Raw genomic sequence first — 20,959 nt, forward strand, 5'->3', positions numbered from 1 at the left:
AGTGCAACATTTTCCCAGTGTTTTGAATAGGAAAGATATGTCAAACTGTATTCACTCCATGCTCAAAAAATTTTTACAAGGCATTATGCAGATACTAGGAAAAGCTGTGAGGAGACTGGGTAGCTTGAAGGGCCAGCATAAATCATAGAACAAAGAAAGCTGAGGTTGAATCAGGCTTGCAGGCACTTTCCTCAGGTGGCCCAGCACTTCCACAACATCCTGCAGTACCAGGTTTGCTACTGACCTCAGTGGTACAGGCAGATGAAGCAGAACAGGACACAGACAGGGCCTATCATGATGCTTACTCTGCCCTTTGTCATTTCTGCCTCGTTTATATATGACAGGATAGTTTGCAAGCACAGTGGCGCAGTTCAAGTGCTGTGGTTTGGTGAAGGGCAAGTACTCAATGTTAAATGCAGCCAGTTATTTTTGCTGAAAACTTCCACAGTCCTTCAAAAGTAACGAAGTAGAACACAGCATAATACTGAATGCTAGAGAGAGAAAAATGTATAAGTATTTGCTGTGTAAGTATTTGCTGTCTCTTTCTCTTAATAACACATAGAAAGAATTGCCTTATCTCTCTCTTCTTTGAATACCCCTGAAGATCAAGAGGCCGATGCTTAAAGGTATGATAAATTCCTCTATAACACAGTTATCTAGCTGGTATCTGTAACTCTGTGCTTGCCTCAAGCATTATCCAATAATTAATCAGATTGCCTTGGTCAGAAATACTTGGAGTGTAAAATTCCTCTGCAAGAAACACACATGGGTCCTGATTCCACAAACAGAAGGCTCTGATTTATTCATCCATTTGGTCCAACTAGAAGCAAAGCTATTGTTTTTCACCTGGAGTGTGATCCAGCACTCACTGTTGTCAAAGGCAATGCTCCCATTTACTTCCATGGGACACAGGATCAAAGTTTTTGCCCACCAGCAAGTGAGAGTAAGTCATGCTGGTAAGGAGGACAAGATTCCCAAAGGCAATTTAGAGTGAAACGGATTAATCATTGTGTCCTAGGTTACAGAAGATTCTCCTTATAATCAAGCCATCTAGCCTCATCATTTAGTACTTGTGCTGAACAGCCATGCCACACTGGCTAAACTCCCAAACTTTCATTCAGTCTCTGTTAAATTCAGTGTAAAACTCAGAGGTAATTTTATTACTTCCTTCCCTCCTTCCTTCCATCCCTCCTCATTTCCTTCATCATTTTCTTCCTTTCTTTCTCATTTTCTTTCTTTTCCCTTCTTCTTTTCATTTTTTATATTTTCCTTTCTTCAACTTTCATGACTTTATTATTATCTTTCTTTCTTCTTCTTCCTCATTCCTTCTTCTTTCTTCCCCCTCTCATTCTACCATTTCTCTGACCCCATCTCTCTTTCATTTTTCTCTTTTTCTTCTTTGTTTCATGATTTTCTTGTTCTTCTCAGTTTTCCTTCAAAATACTAGGCATCATAACTTTGGTTATGCTTCTATAACAGCTGAAAAAATGTGTTCATACAGCATGAGAGAACATACAGGTTCTGGAATATCACATATGCAGCAGCTGGACTCTTCATTCAGACTCCCTTGCTACAGCTCCCTGCTCTCCAGAGTATGTTGGGGGAAAGTAGTGTAGAGGCAATCTGCCTGGCAGATGGACACTTTTCTTGGTAACAGACAGGAGCTCACCTTTATAAGATGAACTTTTTCAGTTAATGTTGGAGTTTTTTAGGATTTACAATAACTTATTTGAGAGCAGAATTAGTCCTCCTGTGGGAATACTGCCTTTGCTTTCCACAATTACCTTAAAACTGGCTTTTCATCTTTAAAACTGGCTTAACATCTTGATTGTTAGTAATTTCTTCAATGAAAATGTGATATTGTTTCTTCCACACATTCCTTAGGGCTAACTATTCCTTTTTCTCCTTTTTCTTGTTTTTGCTTGGCCCTAAATGCACTGCAATGTCCCATCTCCCATCATTTGAAGGTTAGGGGTGAATGGTTTATCTAGAGTTCACTTCAGTTGTATTGACATCTGAATGCAGCAGCTGGCATACTTGGGCCTCTGGGCTCCAGCTCTGAAAGCCATTTCCACACTGTAAGAGGACAGGATGCAGGCTGTGACCCATCAGTAGGCTGTCTATACACTAAAATAATGGAGATAGTGATACACTGTCACCAGAATATAGTCTCAGTTCCCCAACTCTTAATGGGAGAACAACACAATAGGGTCAGACTAAAAAGGTTTCCTTATGAAAATTTTATCAGCAACTTTGGTAAATTGCTGTGGGAAAGGTGCTTTGCTCTCAGGCAGACCTGGAACCTGTTTTTACAAGGTACAGCTCTCATGCATTGCCTCACTCCCGCAAGATATTAAGGGCACTCAAATTGAATTAACACCAAATCAGGCCGGTGCACTTAACAATACAAATGCACTTAAGGGATGCCTCAGAATGATTTGTGACTAAAGAAAGCAAAGAAGAAATCAGCCTTGAAGACCACAGAGGTGGTGTTGTGTGTCATATACAGGAAAAGCCATAAGTAGAACTTAGAATACCGGAAAACCATGAACTTCAAGGGCTCTCAGATACCTTAGACCCAGCCGTAAAGTAGATGGTCTCTTTTTGTGGTATGCAGAAACAATTGATAAATAAATTACAGCCAATTTTCTTAGCGGCATGCTCTCCATTACCTTTGACAGTAGTGCAACTACTTTGCTAAAATGATAAGAGGTGAATAATGGTATATCAGGTAACAGCAAAGGAAATTCTCCGAGTTGCCTGTTCTCTTCATGACAGCAATTACACAATGCAGAAGTGAATGAGATGTGACATGGCAACTGACAGGGAGCTCCATGTAGACTGGTGTTAAGGCCAAAGCAGCTGAACCATAACCTAGTGAGAGCAGGGAAGCAGTGGGGTTTTGTTTTCCTGTTAAACTGTCAGAGTCACTCTTTTCAGGAAGCCACCTCTCTTCACCACCATTTTTCATCAAGTTACTTAATTGTGTCTCTTTCTGACCCTGCAGGCTGTATTCTCCCATAAGCTAGAGGACCAATCCTGCAAAGTTTAGCTCAAATAAAGTCCACTAAGAGCATTCCACACTTCAAGATTTTTTTGCAAATTGAGGTTTACAGAGGGATAAGTACATCATGGGAAAATTGTTCCATAACTCCCTTCTGGTCAAAGACTAGTATTGGATTAAAAGTGTCACGCATTAATGCATCTGTTACATGGATATTCTCTTCAGCAAGCATGATGTTGCAAGCACTGTTAATGAAAGCAACATTAGTCTTCCCTCTTGACTTGGAAAAACAATGGACTCGGAGTCTTAAGTGTCTGGAAATGACAGTGAAAAGGCAAGTGAGAGAATCCAGACATTTTTCTAAGTCCAGAATCTCAAACTAAAATGGTGTGCTGGGTTTGGCTAGGATGGAGTTAATTTTTTCTCACAGTGGCTGGTATTGGGACTGTGTTGTGGATTTGTGCTGGAAGCCGTGTTGATAACAGAGGGATGTTTTTGTTACTGCTGAGCAGCACCTACAGAGATTCAAGGGTTTTTCTTCTGCTCACACAGCCCCAAAAGTGAGTATGCTGGGGGTGCACAAGGACTTGGGAGGGGACACAGCTGGGACAGCTGACTCCGACTGACCAAAGCAATATTCTGTATCATATGGCATCATGTTCAGCACATAGACCCAGGGACAGGAGAAGGAACCAGGGAATGTTTAGAGGGACAGATTTTGTCTTCCCAAGTCACTGTTAATCAAGCTAGAGGCCTGCTTTCCTGAGGTGGCTGAACACCTACTGACCATAGGAAATGGTGAACAAATTCCTTGTTTTGCTTTGCTTATGTCTGTGGCTTTTGTTTTATTTATTAAACTGTCTGTATCTCAACCCAAGGGTTTACTCACTTTTACTCTTCCAATTCTTGCTCCCATCCCACCAGCGGGAGGAAACTGAGTAGGTGCCTTGCTGGGGCTTAGTCCTCATCCCAAATTAAACCATGAAAAAATAGTTGTGGTTGTGGGGGGATTTCTGCCTATCAATTCTACAGTTGCTGCTTTTGCTGCTATTAGAAAAATTAGCCAACTCAATCAGACCTTCTGATTTGGTATACAGGGCTTTCCTTGTGCTAGAAGGATGCTTTATACCAGCCATTGAAAAAGACTCTTTTAATTTCATCACAGTGTTGTGAAAAAGCAGGGCAAAGCTTGGGTTTATGTTCATGGAAGCCACATCAGGACACTGTGAACCAATGAGGGGTTTCTATGAGCTGAGCTATGACTGCTGAGCAACATGCTTATTATATACTGCAGAATTTACTGTCAAATGAAAAACTATATAGGGGTACTTATTTGAGCCTGCAGAGGCAGAAGAGCAGCAGGCTCAAATAGTGCACTGGCTGTGAACTGCACTCTCATCTTCCACATGAGTGCTAAGTAGGAAAGAAATGTTCCACATGCCTACAAAGCCTGGTGAGGATTCCAGCAACCTGTTGGCAGAGAAAGACATGAAACCACCACTATGAGCAACAGGAGCTGCAAAGGAGAGAACTCTTCCCACAGACATCATTCAAACAGTCCATGGTGCACTTCATCCACATGGAAAAGGTCTCCTATATGGCCTGAAAATCAAGCCCTAAGGGGGAACCAGTGGGAGACACTTAGGGCAGAATAAACCTTTCCTACATCCCAGAATAGAGCAGAGCAGCCAGGACACAGGATGACAACCTCACACAGTCAAACTCCCACCCAGGAGGACAACTCTTGACATGACAGAAAGACCAAAGATTCATCCAGGCTTTAGTCTGGCCAACTGAAGATATTTCTATAATTCTGTTTATTTTAATGGGGAAGGAGAATGAGTTCAAGATTTTTCACTTTGTACTATTGCTCCCTAAATAGCATCAAATGGAAAGCAAAGTATTACTGAGCCGATGTCTCTATTTCTGAGATGGAATCAACATCATCTGAACACTCTGAATGGAGAAGAGCTTCAGGATGGAGAGCATGTTTGCAGGCAAGCCTTTGTGCTCACAACAGCAGAGCCTGGAGAGAGAAAAGAGGTATGCTGGGCAAGTAGTTCAGCCTCACCTCTGTGCCTTTTGTCCTTCAACCCTTCTACCTTCAACCCAGTAGGAATTCAACACAAATAACTACACTGTGGCTGCTGAACAAGATGACCCACTAGATGTCCTTCTTAACAAATGTTTTTATAGAGTTAACAAATGGACTGTACAGCAGGTTCCCATTAAATCAGGCCCTGCATCAGTTTGTGGTCTTAGTGTGCTTATAAACAACTCCTCTTGGAACAATAATCAAACACATTTGATTAAATAGCAAAGCTTTTTAATTTTTTTGCCTAACATAAAGAAATATCACAGGATCAGACCCTAGATTCTTAACCAAGTTTTTATTGCTGAGGAGCATTCCTTAATTCTCTTATGAGTTCTTTTAAAATTTCTTGGGACAATTTATATTTTATAAATTCAAAAACTGAAATGTGCTTGTATACCAAATAAATGTTTGTGTAAGTCAAAATTAATCAGGCCTACATATCTTGGTATAGCAAGACTTGAGACCCAAACAAAAAATAATTACAATTCAGTCTTTTCATACATTAGCCAGACTCTAATATTCTGCATTTACCTTGGTTTCTTTATTTTGGTTGGAGTTATGATTTTATATCAAATTTCAGTTTAAACACAGAAAATTGAAAGTTATTAAATGGTTAGCAAAAAGAAATTATTAATAGAAGTTGTAATAAATAATCAATCATTTTAAAATCCAGGCAGTCAATAGGCTGCTAACCACTACTAAAAAATCTGCATTACATCTCATCTTGGCATGCTTGTAAGTTTTAATATCACTTGTTACTGCAAGGCTTATACTTTTTTCTTCACCTCTAGTAAGCATTTATTAACACTCCATAAACTGTCTAAGAATAAAATCACATTGTAGAATGCAAAATAAAATACATTGTGTCCAGAAGTCCTCAAAAAAAAAATAGAATATTAGTCCCAGTGCAACGGATCCTTCTTATGAAGATACTAAATTATTTGGAGGCAGATGAACTAGATTTTCTATAGTGCAAGGAATAAATAGCCTTTCAGGAATCTCTCACATGTATCAGAATTACAGACTGAATGAGGTTGGAAGGGGCTGTCTAAAGGTGCAATCTCCCCTGCTGCCACCCAGAGCCAGTTATCCAGGACCATACCCAGACAGCTTTTGAATATCCCAAGGATGGAGACTCCATTACTTCTTCAGACCACCTCTATCAGGGATCAGTCACACTCATAGTGAAATATTGTTTCCTGATGTTCAGACAGAACCTCCTGTGTTTCAGGTCACACCTACTGCCTCTGGTCCTGCCTCTGGATACCACTGAATGATGTCTGTCTGCATCTTATCTTTAAGGATAAGATCCTTCTAAGCCTGCTCTCCTTCAGGTTGAGTGCCAGCTCTTTCAGCCTTTCCTTACACTAGAGATGCTCCACTCCCTTCATCACCTTTGTGGCCCTTTCCTGGACTCTCTCCAGTATGCCCATGACTCTCTTGTACTAGGGAGTCCAGAAGTGGCCACAGTGCTCCAGGTGTGGCCTCATCAGCACCGAGGAGAGGGAAAGGATGACCTCCCTTGACCTCCTGGCAGCAGTCCATCCAGCACGGCCCAGAATATCATCAGCTTCTTTTGTAGTAAAGACATTTCTTTTTCATGTTCATTTTGATGTCCCTCAGGATAACCAAGTCCTTTTCTGCAAAGCTGAGCAATACATACCTTTAGCAAGCACCTGACCCAAATTTGATGTAATGCAACCTGGTTTTCAGTATGTTTTAGATTAACTTGAATTCACAGTAGAAAAGTACCCTTTGAATAGAGAAAGTTCAAAATTTGACCTAGGGAAAATGAGTGAGAACTTCAAGAATCTAGCTGCTTTCTTGGATCTCTCCCATAATTGAGAGTTGCTAATTTTATGCCTAAACACACTTTTGTTACTAAGAATTTAGCAGATTATTAGAACATAATAATAGAGTCCAGTAACTTTCTCTTCCTAAACCAACTTCAATGAACACAGCTATGGAGGCAGATGTTGGCTTTGCCCACCCTAAGATTTAGCAAACATTAATAATACTAAAACTTAATAATTGCCAAACAAGGAGACAAACGGTTGTTTGGTTTGAAGTCAGTCAGCTTACATATCCCCCGACAATTTAAATGAGTTCATTGTATTTTATGAACATTAAAGCTTCCCTCTTCAACAGTCAACTCATTCACTTGATTTAATTTTAATACACGCTGTGAAGTTATATCCCTTGAAATTATTGGGTTGTTTGAAGATCCCCAGATGCTTCTTCCTCAGTTCTCTCTTTCAGTCCCACTTGCTTCCCTCCACACACCTCTTTTGTCTTTACTCAGCTGATGCTAGCCTGCACACATATATTCATTACAATGGGAGAGTTTTCTCTCTCACAGACTCATATTCAGCAGAAAAATATAGAACAAATTTCCCCTAACATGTATATATATATATATATATATATGTGTGTGTGTGTGAGTGTAACCTACAGTCTTCAGTGATCATGACTACCTGACTTAGGAATTCCATTGAACCATGAAGTGAGGTTTTCTTTTTTTATTTTATTAGCTCAAGTTCTCTGGCCTAGAAACAGGAAATACAGTTTCCTGTATTTCAGTTTCTCCATCCCTGAACACATAACTGGGTGAGAGTTACCCATTACATTTATCACACTATGTGTGGAGTTAGGTTTCCTATTATATCCATAATGTGATCAGCAACCTTGCATAGATTGCCACTCTCTCATAAAGTCCACTAATATTGAAGCATAACTATCAGTGCCACCAGAAATACTTGTGATTGCAATGGTCTAATTCAAAAGCTACAAGCATGGCATTGAGCAGATCAGTCAAAATCCTATTGTAACATGAGGAAAGGCATATCCACCTTTCTGTCATACACAAAGTTTCTAACAGTTGGTCCTAAACAGAAGTGGTGGGCTACATTTAGTTACCTGGTTCTGAGGAAAGAAGAGGGATGCCTAATTGTGACATCGGTTTACAAAACTGTGAGAAAGAGTAGACTTCCACTCTTTTTCAGATAAGAGAGCATTGGAATGTTTTTGTGTTTTCAGACTGTGGAGAATAAAAAGGAAAAATGGTCATGAAAAAAACAGAGTTCCATTGACTAAATCATTGCTAAAGCAGTGGGTTTTTGTCATGGCTCCTGAGAGAGTCAAGGAGTTCATGTTTTTCAGAAAATTATCTGTTACTGATGATACTTTGGGACTTTTTGCAGTGAGTGGGTGGGTGCAATGCTAACCAGATGAATCCATTTCAGAAAAATTCTTTGCTGCTGTCAGGTCCAAGACTGCAATGGAAATATGACAAAGAGCAGGAACCTAGCAATGCCACGACAATATTGTGGTAGAAAAGAGTCCTGGAACAGCAAACTCTCCCAGAAGCTGTCTGGAGCAGTGAGCCTTCTCTCTTCTGTAAAGAAAATAGAAGACCTTTTATTCTTTTTCTCTCTTCCCATCATTCTCCATTTCCATGTTTAGAACCATAGCTTGTTTCAAAGTTTAGTTCTGGCATGGTGACCAATTGAATCTCCATATGATATTTATTTTTTTTTCTTTGTCTCAAATGCTTTTGGCACAACATATTTGCATGAGTTAGATGATGTTTATAAAAAACTTGAATGCTGGAGTTCATATAAAAGGTCATTGGCTCATTTCTCCTCTTATTTTAATTGAATTTTCCCCACTGTTGTTTCTGCTGCTACTCATTTTATTTTTTAATAGATATTGATTTCTTTTCCAGATTTTTGTTTATCTTTTTGCTTGCTTTTGGTTGTGGTGGTTGCGGCTTTTTTTTCTACTTGACTACTCATGAGTTCTCTGTAAAGCTTCAGACAGTCTTACTACATTGGAGGAGTGTGGTTGTGTCCATGATCTCGTCACTTGGTGCTACTGCCCATTTCTCCTCAGCATAAAAGGCTTCCCTTCCCTGAAAGAAGAAATTTATTCTGATTGAGTTCTCATATGAAGAACAGCAGCATCAAAGGCCGACATCCCATTCAATTCCTTTAACAACCTATTTCCTACCTTTAGCAAACAACTGTGCTAAAACTGCTCCCATTTACCTGCTTGCAATATTTGTGGAAAACCTCACTTAGCACATCCTCCAGTTCAACAGAGGGCTATGGCAAAGCTCCAATTCAAAAAAAGCATTAGCTGCCTGTTTCCTCCTTAAGTGACTCAGGCTGTGTTCAACTGTGTAGGAAGCCTTTTCTCATATCCACTTCTAAACACTGCCAAACAGTGCTTAGGTTTAATTGCTCTGTTGTTTTACCTTCTTGGTCTTCAACAGTTATGTGAAGAAATAATTTTTACTGGTCATCTTCAAATTTTAAGACAACCAATCCCAGAGTGTTGGCAAGGGCTCTTGTTGGAGGCCTGCCACAAGTGGCGACACCCAGATTCAAGAGTGGGCCTGGTATTGTTTAACTTCTCCATCAGTGCCTTGGATGAAGGGGCAGATGCCTCCTCAGCGAGTTCCCTGATGAGACAGAGCCGGGAGCAGCGGCCGATACCCCAGAGGGCTGTGCTGCCCTTCCGAGGGTGGAGAGACGGGCAGAGAAGAACTCTCTGAAATTCAACAAAGGCAAATGCAGGCTCCTGCGCTTGGGGAGGAAGAATCCCAGGCAGCAGCACAGGCGGGGGCTGACCTGCTGGAAAGCAGCTCTGAGGAGAAGGACCTGTGGTTCCTGGTGGACAGCAAGCTCTCCATGAGCCAGCAGTGTGTCCTGGTGGCCAAGAAGGCCAATGGTGTCCGGGGTGCATTGGGAAGAGCAGTGCCAGCAGGTTGGGGGAGGTGATCCTGACCCTCTACTTAGTCCTGGTGAGGCACATCTGGAGTGCTATGTCCAGTTCTGGGCTCCTCAGGACAAGGGAGACACAGAGCTGCTGGAGCTGGTCCAGCAGAGGGTGACAAAGACGATGGGGGGACAGGAGCATCTCTTCTGTAGGCAGTCAGCTTAGCAGCCAGCAGTCAGGAAAGGAGAGGAGAGGAGAGGAGAGGAGAGGAGAGGCGAGGAGAGGGGACATCACCAATGTCTACAAATATCGGAAGAGAGGGTTCAGTCTCTTTTTGGTGGTATCAAACAATAGGACAAGCGGCAGCAGGCAGAAACTGCGCAGAGGAAGCTCCACCTGTACATGAGGAAGAACCTGGTGACCATGCACTGGCATATATTGCCCAGAGAAGTTGAGGAGTCTACCTCAATGGATATATTCCAGAATTGTCTGGACCCAATCCTGTGTAATGTGCTCTGAGATGACTCTGTCTGAGCAGGGAAGTTGAGCCAGACGACCCGCAGTGGTTCCTTACAACCTGATCCAATCTAGTATTCTGTGATTCTGTGACAGGCGACAACTACCTCTAGCTATGCAAATTGTAAAATTTTCCTGAATCTGGACTTAATGGAGCACAGCTGCCTTCAAATGCTTCCGATTTACCCCAAGACCTAAATTGCTTGAAGATAAATTCAAAGATCAAGCAAACCCTAACTGGCCACCTTGACTGATTGAAAGGAAAATCCTGTGGTGCTTCTTCCTAACCTGAGTGCTTTATGCTGATGACAGTATCATCCATTGTCTTCTAGCATCTAAATCAACTGACAGTATATTTCAGTTTTTATATTATATCATATAATTCATAATCCATCCTGGGAAGGAAAGCCCTGGGGGTTTTTTAGTCGGTATTCCAGCTCTTTGGCAATGAAACATCACTAGTGATATGACAGACAGCATGATGACCAGGGGAAGTGGACCTTTTGCTCTCAGCCTATGGGGAGTTATTCTGCAGCTGAAAGGAAGATTTTCACATGTTTTTGGCAAGAGGCTTGTTACATCCATTCTTGAGAAATATAGTACTTAAGCAGGTACCAACTTTACATGCCTAAAAAAGGGAAATATTCTCTATCAGTGTCATGTTCTTGTTTTACGAAATTGAAAATATACAATAGCATTATATACAAAAATCTGGACACATTAAATTCTACTTCCCTGTGATAAAGTACAGATAATAATTCAGCAATCAAAATCACTAATGCAGCCTCATCCTTCTATATTTACAAGTAATCAATGAGAAGTAGAGTAACATCCAGAAGTTAAGGTTAATGAAATCAAACGAAGAATTTTGAAGTCAGATGTGTTATTGATATACCTAAATATTGACTTTAGCCCCTATGATTAGATCAATAGGGTTTAATGTCAGAATGGACACATCATAACAAAAGACAACAAACGTCCCTTAGGAAATGCCTGATTCTGCACAATGCATGCTCTTGAACTGAAGCAGACATTCAGAAAAGAAAAGTAAAAAAAAGAAATCTTGACCAAAATAATTTTCCCCAGTGTGAATCATGGCCTATGTTGTTTCAGCAACTATTACTTTGAAGAAATGTCCTCATTTTAGCCAGAATTTGTCTAACTTCAATTTCCCATTTCTTAGTCTTGTTAGGAGTTTGGTGAATAGAGAAAACTGTCCTTCACGTCACTCCACACTCCAGATCACGCTCAGGTTCCATCATAATCTGGGGCCTCTCCTGGAACTCTCTACATATCACAGCTTGAACCATGAGACCAGCAGTGGGCAATATTCCAGCAGGCCCAGTGCCAGCCTTACAGGCATTGAACACAGTACAACAGTCTTTGTTCATGAGGACCACAAGCCACCATGGGTTTCTTTTTCATTACAGAGCCGCTTGATTATAAGATTACCTTTAACGAAAGAGCCATGGAGATGTCTATTGCTTTCTTGGATCCTAGCTATACTAAATAACCAATACTGCTATCTGTTCCCCCCACCACCCATTCTTGGGGAATGAACATCTATCTAACATGCTCAGGGGAAAGTTAAACAGCACAAGGCTGGGTCAAACATCTGTGGCCCGAGAAAAGGAGATGTTCATAACCATCTTCTTGAGACCTGTCCCTTGTCCATTATCTATTTGAATGCAATAATGGTGTGGTGCCATAATGCTGTGGTGCCATTCTGGGCTTTAAAATGAATGATATGTTAGTACAAATTAAAATGCATCAGAGATTTCTTAGTTTATTGGATTAACGACCTGTTTTTATCAAACAGCATTTTTAAATATTTTAAACATACCAATTATGTTCTTAGACCTTTCCTCTTAACCCATATTGATTGCTAACCGAATTATCATCCTTTAATTTAGGACCTAAGCTTATTGTCCATTATTTTCTGTGGTACAAATGTCCAAAACAGCTGCCTGATACTGCTTTTTGCTCTTGCCCAGTATTTGCTTTAGTCTCTAGGAATGGTTATGAGACATGGTGGAGAAAAAAGTCACTGCAAGTGCCTCAGAACAGTTTTAAGCCATTTTGTTCAATAGGTGATTAAACAATCTGATTTTCAAAGGTGTTCTGTAACATCATCTTTAATTATCACTGGAACTGAGAAGTGTTTAGCAGTACATGAGAGAAGGAGGGGCTTTTATCAAGTCTGCAACAAAGGTAAATATTGGATTGTCATGTTTTCTGCACTATAAATAGTAACTGGACCAACTAACAATGGATTATTGCAGACTTATTTTGTTTGTCAGATTTTTCCATGAACACCTCTGCAAACTTTTGTTTCCCTCAAAATTTTTCTGGTTTTCCCACCTTTTAACTCACATTCATCATTGACAGTTTATATTTCTCTAATAATTTTTATATCTTAGCAAAAAACACATTTTCAACTCTATGCCTGACATTTAAGAAACAAGAACAATAATAATAATATTTTCAAATTCCTAGATCATTAGGCGTGACATGTGTCACCTGCTAGGTGCTAGGGCAGTGGGATGGTAGCTGCAGAATATTAAAGAAAAAAAAAAGCTTTAAAAAAGGAAAGAAAACTAACAAAACAGACAAGAAGTAAGATACTATTCTAAACTTCCCAAGAAAATGTTCTTGAACAGGACAGTTTAGTCTGAAACATTCTTGAAAGTTTTACCTAACAGCATTGCTCACCTGACCAAATTTATTCATCTGTTCTAAGATGCAAATATATTTAACATTCTTCAGCCACTCAGAAAATAATCAAAAAATATTCCAAACTTGTACATGCAAGACTCTTTGAAAAGAGCTCTTTTGAAAACAGAGAAGTTGCAATCAAATTTTTGGAGTCATGGAGTTGTATAATTGTACGAAAGCTATGTAAGTATTTTTTACTTTTTTTACTTTTTTTTCCTCAGAAAATGAAGAAAACCAAGATACAGAGAAGTTAAATTATTTCATCACAATGTCATGCAAAACTCTCAACACACCAGGACTGATTCCTCGAGAGCTGAACAGCAAGTCTGGGCTGCAACTGACACAGATGTAATACTGCAGGTGTGACCCTTCAGTCCATATTTATGTGCCATATAAAACCAAAAAACAATTTTCATGTCAAAGGAGTGTCAGCTAGTTTAACATTACTCAGCAGCTTGTTAGCAAGGCTCTTAGTTTGTAGCATATTTGGTGCCTACCATAAACAGAGTAGATGAAGAGACACCCTATCACTTGTAATAAATCCACACCTGTGAGTGATCTCAGTTGTCTGGAATTCCCCAGTGCTTGATGGTGATACATCTGAATGAACTGCTCTGCAGAAGTGAGAAGCTTAATTCCTACAAAACCTTTTCAAGGAATTAAGCCCATCACAGCAAGAATTACAATGCACCAAGGTCTTCCAAATACCTGAACTCAGCAATCACGCTTCTATCCACTGATGTGCTGTCAATGGTGAACTGACAGATGCAAGACTTCAGGCAGGAATGCCATACTCATACAAACTGGAAAATTATGTCCTGCTGCATGAAAATGATTGCATTAATTTACAGGCAGGCAAGGTCACCACTTTGTTCAAACTTCTTTTGTGTTTCACAAGTGGAAATGACAAAGGCAAAGCTTCATTAGTGACCTAGTAGTCCCAGACAGACAAATCAAGGTCCAAGGGAGATGAAATTCCTCCTGCACACATTGCAGGTAATCAATCATCAGAGGTGCACTATCATTAGGAGGGGCCTGCACTCACCAGATGCTTTGATGCACTTTGTTTCTTCTGCCACAAAAAACAGCTGTCATCACTGTAAGACAGTTCTGGTGTGCTAGCATCATTGCCAAGCTGGGTCTCAGGCTAGTTTCTCTCCCAGAGTGATTTTTTGGTTTAGCACCAGGCATCCTGTACCCATAGGTGTTGACAAGCGAGCACATGTGGCTCACATAACAAACGAAGGTATGACCCTAGGAGAGAGTTTGGGAAGACCACAGGTTATCCTGCCAGTGGCATCACACACAGAGCCCTGCAGGATCCTGTGGAGTCAGAAAGCTACAGGGGACAGTGAGGATATGGGGTACCAATAACTTCAGAGCCGCTGTGTGATGCTCCACCATCAGGCATATCCTTACAGCTGCTGAGCTTGCTTGAAGATTCTATTTTTTCTGAGATCCTCATAAACTTTTTCATTTTAAATCAAGGAGGGAGACACTTCTCTGAGGTCACTATCTTAGCCTGCTCAGTATTTTGAAATACACAGTACAGTGGCTTGGTACTGGGGCCAAGACGGCCAATGGCATCCTGGCTTTTGTCACCAACAGGGTGGCCAGCGGGCCAGGGCACAGACTGTCCCTGTACTGGGGGCTGGTGAGGCTGCACTGCAAATCATGTGCACAGTTTTGGGCCTCTGATGACAAGAGGTACCATGGAGGTACTTTTGTACCATAAAGTATAAAATTAAAGTTATACTGTGACTGTATAGAGATAAACAAACAAATTAGTCACCTGATCATTGAAAGAAGCCTTATAGCTCAATTAACTAAACCAAAGCTCCCGGCAGACAAAAAAGACACCCCCACAAAGTCTGGCAAGCTTGCCTCAGTACTGAGACCTGGGAAAGTTACTGCAAAGTCTAAGGCTTCACTGAGCTATACGTGACTACTGAGAGTTTCTTGTCAAGAAAGAAAAAAAAAAAATAACCCCAGAGGAAGAGGCATAATTCCAACAAAATGTTCCATGTTACTGTAAAGGGAAAAGTAAACACATAAGTGTACTATCAGAAAAATAGAACTGACACTGACCTGGTTGGTTGATTCTCATGAAAGCTTATTTGCAACAGACAATCCCCTACTTCCACCCCAATCCAACAGACAATCCCCAATTCCTTCCAAGAAACAATCCCACACTTCAGATTTTTCTGCTGTATTTCCTGTGGCATGTTAATGAAGAAAAGCAGAACTGCTTATAAACATATTTCTGAAACAGTGTTTACAGTGCAAGGGCATTCAGCTCCTTCACTACTAACACATTATGAAACAGATACTTCTGAATGTGCTGTGTATCAGCCTGAAAGTGATTAAAATACTTAACAGTTTCACATAAGCCTTTTTTTTGTTTAGAGGAATGAGTGTCTTCGCAGTAGCCCTTGTTATCCCCAAAACATTATTTTGTTCTACTCCATGCTTTGTAATGACACTTATCTTTTTCAGGCTTGAATACCTATTTGCATATACAACTATTTTTTTTTTTCTATTTTTCATAAAACTCCATATAAAATTCTTTCCAAGTGGGAATGCACTCATATTTATATTAGTAAGAATATATATCTTATATAGAGATCTTTGAAAAGTTGATTTAAACTAAAAGTAATTTTTTTTTATCAGGGTTAAAAGCCTCCAAAATTGCAGATGACAATGGAAATAATGCAACTGTTCATCTAATAGCAGCTTCTGCAAGAGCTCTTCTGTAGAGCAGGAGTAATATTTAGAGAGCAAAGCTACAATGTTACATTAGGTCATTTGTAGTTTTAATACCATATTTGCAGTGAAAAAGGGAAATAGTAAACAGAATTACAAAATTTTTACTAGCAGTATTAATATCAATGACTCTTGTAAAACTAATAGCATAAATCTTGCTCTTAGCACCGCAGCATATTAATTAATCAGGCCTGCCATCCTCATTTGCCCTTGACTAGGTTTCACTGATGATTACCCAGTGGAAAATTCAGTCCCCTAATGCAAACAATATATTTCTTAACACTTTCTTTCCAGTGGCTGACTTTTGGGAGTGGCAGGGGCATCTTCAGGGAAGGAGGCTGGAGTTCCATTCTTGGCTCCATACACCCTTCTGCGATTTAACGTTTCATAAAGATTAAAAACCAGCTTGGAAGGAATTGCTCTGCTCAAACAGAAAAGCTTCTCCTTCAAGACCTCTTTTCTTTTCCTCTCAACTTTAGTCATAGGATTACTGCCGAATATTTATGCATCCTTTGAATGTGAGGCAAGAGATGTATTAAGTGCTAAGTTATTCTAATTTATTCAGCTGAAGAAACCATGTGAGCTAGCACAAAGCCTTCCCTAATTTTGCATTTTAGGCCAGTCACAAGTTTTACTTGTAAAGGACATCAGAATTATATTTTCCTGTTGGTAGTGCTAACCAGGAGCGAAAGAGAAAAATCATCTAAGAAATGAAACCCTTGTAAATAAAATATAATTCACAGAAGGCATAGAATTTTCCTCTGGGTCATTATTAGTGAAAGCCAGTGAGGGGATAATAAGGACATGAGACCTGATTAATTAAACATTTGCACTATTGTGCGTAATTACATTTTTGTGAATTATCCCATGGACATCTGTTTACACAGGACCACAAGACTCGCCATGCTGCGCTTCAGCGGAACCTCAGGCAGAGCCCAGCATGGGACCCCCAGCCGCCGGCTCCTTCCCCAGACCAAACCATCCTTCTGCCTGCCTGGGCAGCACATCACAGCCTGCCAATCTGGCAGTGTGTTCACTGCAGCTCCTTCCCAGAGGAAGTCTCCAAACTGGCTTGGTTTACTGCTCTGAGCTGATTCTCTTATACACATCAGTATGTGAATTTATAGTGACAACTGCACGTTTTCACACTAGGTCATCAGAGCACACTGTGGCATGCTCCTGGTATGTGGGACATGTTCCCCCTTCAGTCTACATTCCAAGTCACATGCAGTTCACAGGAATTAATATCTGTGCTTTTATTTGAAACATTTTTTTAAGATCTGAGCCATGATGTATTTGCAGTTTAAAGAGTTTTTTCAGCTTTTAGTTGCTAATTAACTGATCTGTGGGTTTGCAACATTCTGACAAAAAGCTCTGAGCTCCTGAAGCATAGTAAAAACCTTGGCACCAGTATTATCAGCTAGATTCTGCAGAGTTACTAATAGAGACAGCTTCAGTCTTCAGTTTGTTTAAAATTTAGTGTCATAGACACACTGAATTGCCATGACACGTACTTCCACAATAACTCTAAAGCTACAGCAGATTTCCACTCCAAACTATGATTGAACATACAGCATTTGGGGAATCTGCTTCTCTAAGTTGTCTGGATTGACAGTGCTCCAAGCAGCCCTGTCATGACAAAGTGATCCCTCTTTCTGGGAAGACTGGGAACAGCTCTGCTGCCTGCTGGGCATACTACGTCCCACTTCCCTGGGAAAAGTTCAATATTTTGGTCAATTCTTTGCCTTCCTGGTGTAATTTGGGGCATCTGAAAATGCTCTATTTTTCTAGAAGTGTGACTCTTCAGGAAAGCACTGCTAAGGAAGAAGTAACATGTAGGAAGACAATACAGTTTCATATATTTATACATTTTTTAAATTCAGATTAACAATTTTGCAATCTTTACCTCCTCTTTCAGTTGATAATCTGATTGACTTCACAGCACTTAGGGTTCTCCTTCTCCTGCCCATGTAAAAACAGATATTAAATCAGAATATTTCGGAAAAACGCAGACGAAGTAACACACAGGAATAGGTCAGCTAAATAGGCTATTTCTTGCATGATAGTTGAAAGGCACAAGAGGCTTTACAGCAACCGAGGCCTAGATGTACATGATCAGAATGAATAAAAGAGAAACAGAGTCGTACAGTTGAAAACTTCTGCTTTGTTTTCTGTTTTAAGAGGAATGGGTGTAAAATATCCTGTTAGCAGAATCCTGCCAGGCACTGTGAGTGTCAATACCTTGTGTATGCAGACAGATACCTGGGCTGTGTTCTAGTGCTACAGAAATCCAACTGTCACGGGTCAAAGAGACATGCTGAGTTGGCTCAACACAGTTTTAGAAACTGATTGCTAGTGCTTTCCCGTTGCAGTAAAACACTGTCTTCCACAGCACCACCTCATTCTTGCATTAAAGGAAAATATTTGTGTCTCATTAGTGCCTAGTTTCCCTTCAGTATGTCTTCAGCCTGCACTATCCATGGCCTGCCAGTCCTGGCATTTTGTTGCAAAAAAAACCAAACTTTGAATGCCGTCTAGGTCTGACCACTAGTAGGACTGGTTCCTGTGTGGGCCTAACAGGTAGGAAAAAGCTCCTTCCAAGAAAGATGGGCACAGGCTCAACTGAGAGTCTGGAACTGAAAGGTGAAAATACACCTGTATCCTTGAGTCACATGTTCAGACAAACAACCAAGAGATGTGTGGCATCTTTTCATTGACCAGGACCCCCCGGTGCCTTCCACGGCACTGCTTTCTCTCATTGAACTTCATACGGTTGGTGATTGCCCAGACCCCTGATTTGTCAAGGCCTCTCTGCAGAACTTCCCTGCCTTCAAGGGCATCAACTCCTCTCAGTTTTGTATCATTTGGGAACTTGCTTAGTATCCCTTCCAGTCTTGCATTCAAGTCATTTATGAAGATGTTGAAGAGCACAGGGCTGAGGATGGAGCCCTGTGGAACCCCACTAGTGGCAAGTCCCCAGTCTGATGTCACCCACTCACTGCAACCCCTTGTGCCTTGAGCCAGCTGCTTGCCCGTTACATGATGTGTGTATCTGGCTGTGTGCTGGACATTTTGTCTAGAAGCATCCTGTGAGAGACAGCATCAAAAGCTGCTTTTTAGGCTTTGCTGAAGCCTAAAAAGAATACATCAACTGTCCCTCCTTGATCACCTGGGTGTGTTACCTCATCATAAAAGGACAATTTAGCCCAAGGTCTCTTCCTCTGGATTGTGTGATGCCCTAAATGTAAAGAAATAAATCAGTTGTGAATACTTTCTTTTTTTAAAGAGCAACTCCTCTTAGGTTTTCTTAATTTGATAGATTTCATCATAATTGCTCCTAATTATTCCTTGCATTAGCCTGGTGAACATCAGGCTTTTAAATACAATATGCCCGAACATCTCCAGTGGGACAAGCTGCAGTGTGTACAAGGGGCAGCTTGACAGATACTAGAAGCACAGGCCACTCCTTAGCATGACAGAATAAGAAAACCAAACAAAGATGAGAACTGGAGCCAATTTTTAAAGTGGATTTAAAGGGCAAGCAAATGCACTTTGCTCCATTCAAAAATATTTATTCACTCATCATTTTCAGGCAGTTTATTGTAAAAGTCATATTACACATGGGTTTTCCACTCATACCTCCTAATGGTCCTCACGAGAAACTAAATAACCAAATTGAAGCACTAGGAAAGACATAACAGGAATAATCCTAATTCTCTCCTTCACACAACTACATTTTAAAAAAAGGAATGGAGAATTACCATGTCTAACAAATTATAAGATGGCTGTGTGAAGAATCCAGTTCTCTGAAACACTCAAGAAAAAGGTCATAAAAACATTGCCGGGACTAGGTTTAATCTTTAATTTTTCTCCCAGAGATGTCTTTAAACCAGCTACAGTTCAATTTTGATTGAAACTAGCTATGAAGAAAACAGGAATTTTTCTTAGTTGCCAGTAGGTTTTCTTGGTTGTTATAGTTATTGACCATAGATTATGACTGAATTTGATGCATTTTTTAAATGGGTGGAAAGAAAATGAATTAGCAATACAAAAAACTTAGTGAAATCTGGAGTCTTGAAAGGAGGCTGAGAACATGGATTCCATAAGCCTATGTTAAAATTTACTGTTGAACACACAGTCACTTAACCACTCTGTCCCTCAACTTACTTCTGCAAATGACAGATTATGATATTCCACTGGCTCTAATGCACTACTAGGCTCTCTAGATTAAAAGCACTAGGTAGTCATGTCGTTATGATAGCAAAAATACAGAAAATCTGTTCAATTTTCTGATGAGATACGATTGCTAATTTGCTAATTGATGCCTTTGGAAATACATGCCTGAGCACTGTCAGCATCAAGCTCCCCTCCCTCATACATATTGGCATAATACAGAGCATTGCTGAGTTCTGGAAACAGTGTGATAATCAACTTCCTCAGTTTTTTACAGCAACTTGGGCAAAAGAAATAGAGAGAAATCTTCATAGTTATGCTACCACTGCAACTTTGCTATTGAGATAATTGGCTTTGCCAGAAACTGCACTGAATGTTTTGCAAAAACAAACAGCAGGGAATCCAGAACAGTTTATATGCAACAGGGAGTAACCAGGGCACTTAAAACCTTGTACTGGCCAGTGTTGACCAGATGATGCAACTGCAGAATAAAACAGAAAACACTCACGACATCAGATATGACAGAAAGGGAGCAGGTGAGAAAGATTGTAAATAACACAGCACTACTGTTCGAATATGTGATGGAAATGCACAAAGCAACAAGCAGTTCACAATGGTTTCAGTCCATTTGGGCCTCACAAATGCTAGAGCAATATGACACTGTGGGACAGCCAGCACTTCAGAGAAGATGAGTGGCCAGCTAAGACAGCCACAGCCTCCTACTTGCAAGGATCCCCAAATGCAGAAATGCTTCAAGGCTTGACTGAAAAAGTGACTGGTTTAAGAGGGGATGGCTTTGGCAAAGAGCTATCACAACTTTCAGTCAATGCTTGCAGAGACCACTCAGTGATCAGGGACAGCTCTCTAGGTGAAGCAGTTGCTGCATCAACACAGGCAGCAGTGAGAGGCTGCAGCCCTGCAGCTCTCTCCAGACCTGGGCTGTGGAGATGGCTAGGCTGGGTTTCTGGCATTCT

This window comes from Onychostruthus taczanowskii, unplaced genomic scaffold (assembly GCF_017590055.1).
Source record: "Onychostruthus taczanowskii isolate IOZ18803 unplaced genomic scaffold, ASM1759005v1 scaffold52, whole genome shotgun sequence".
NCBI lineage: Eukaryota > Metazoa > Chordata > Aves > Passeriformes > Passeridae > Onychostruthus > Onychostruthus taczanowskii.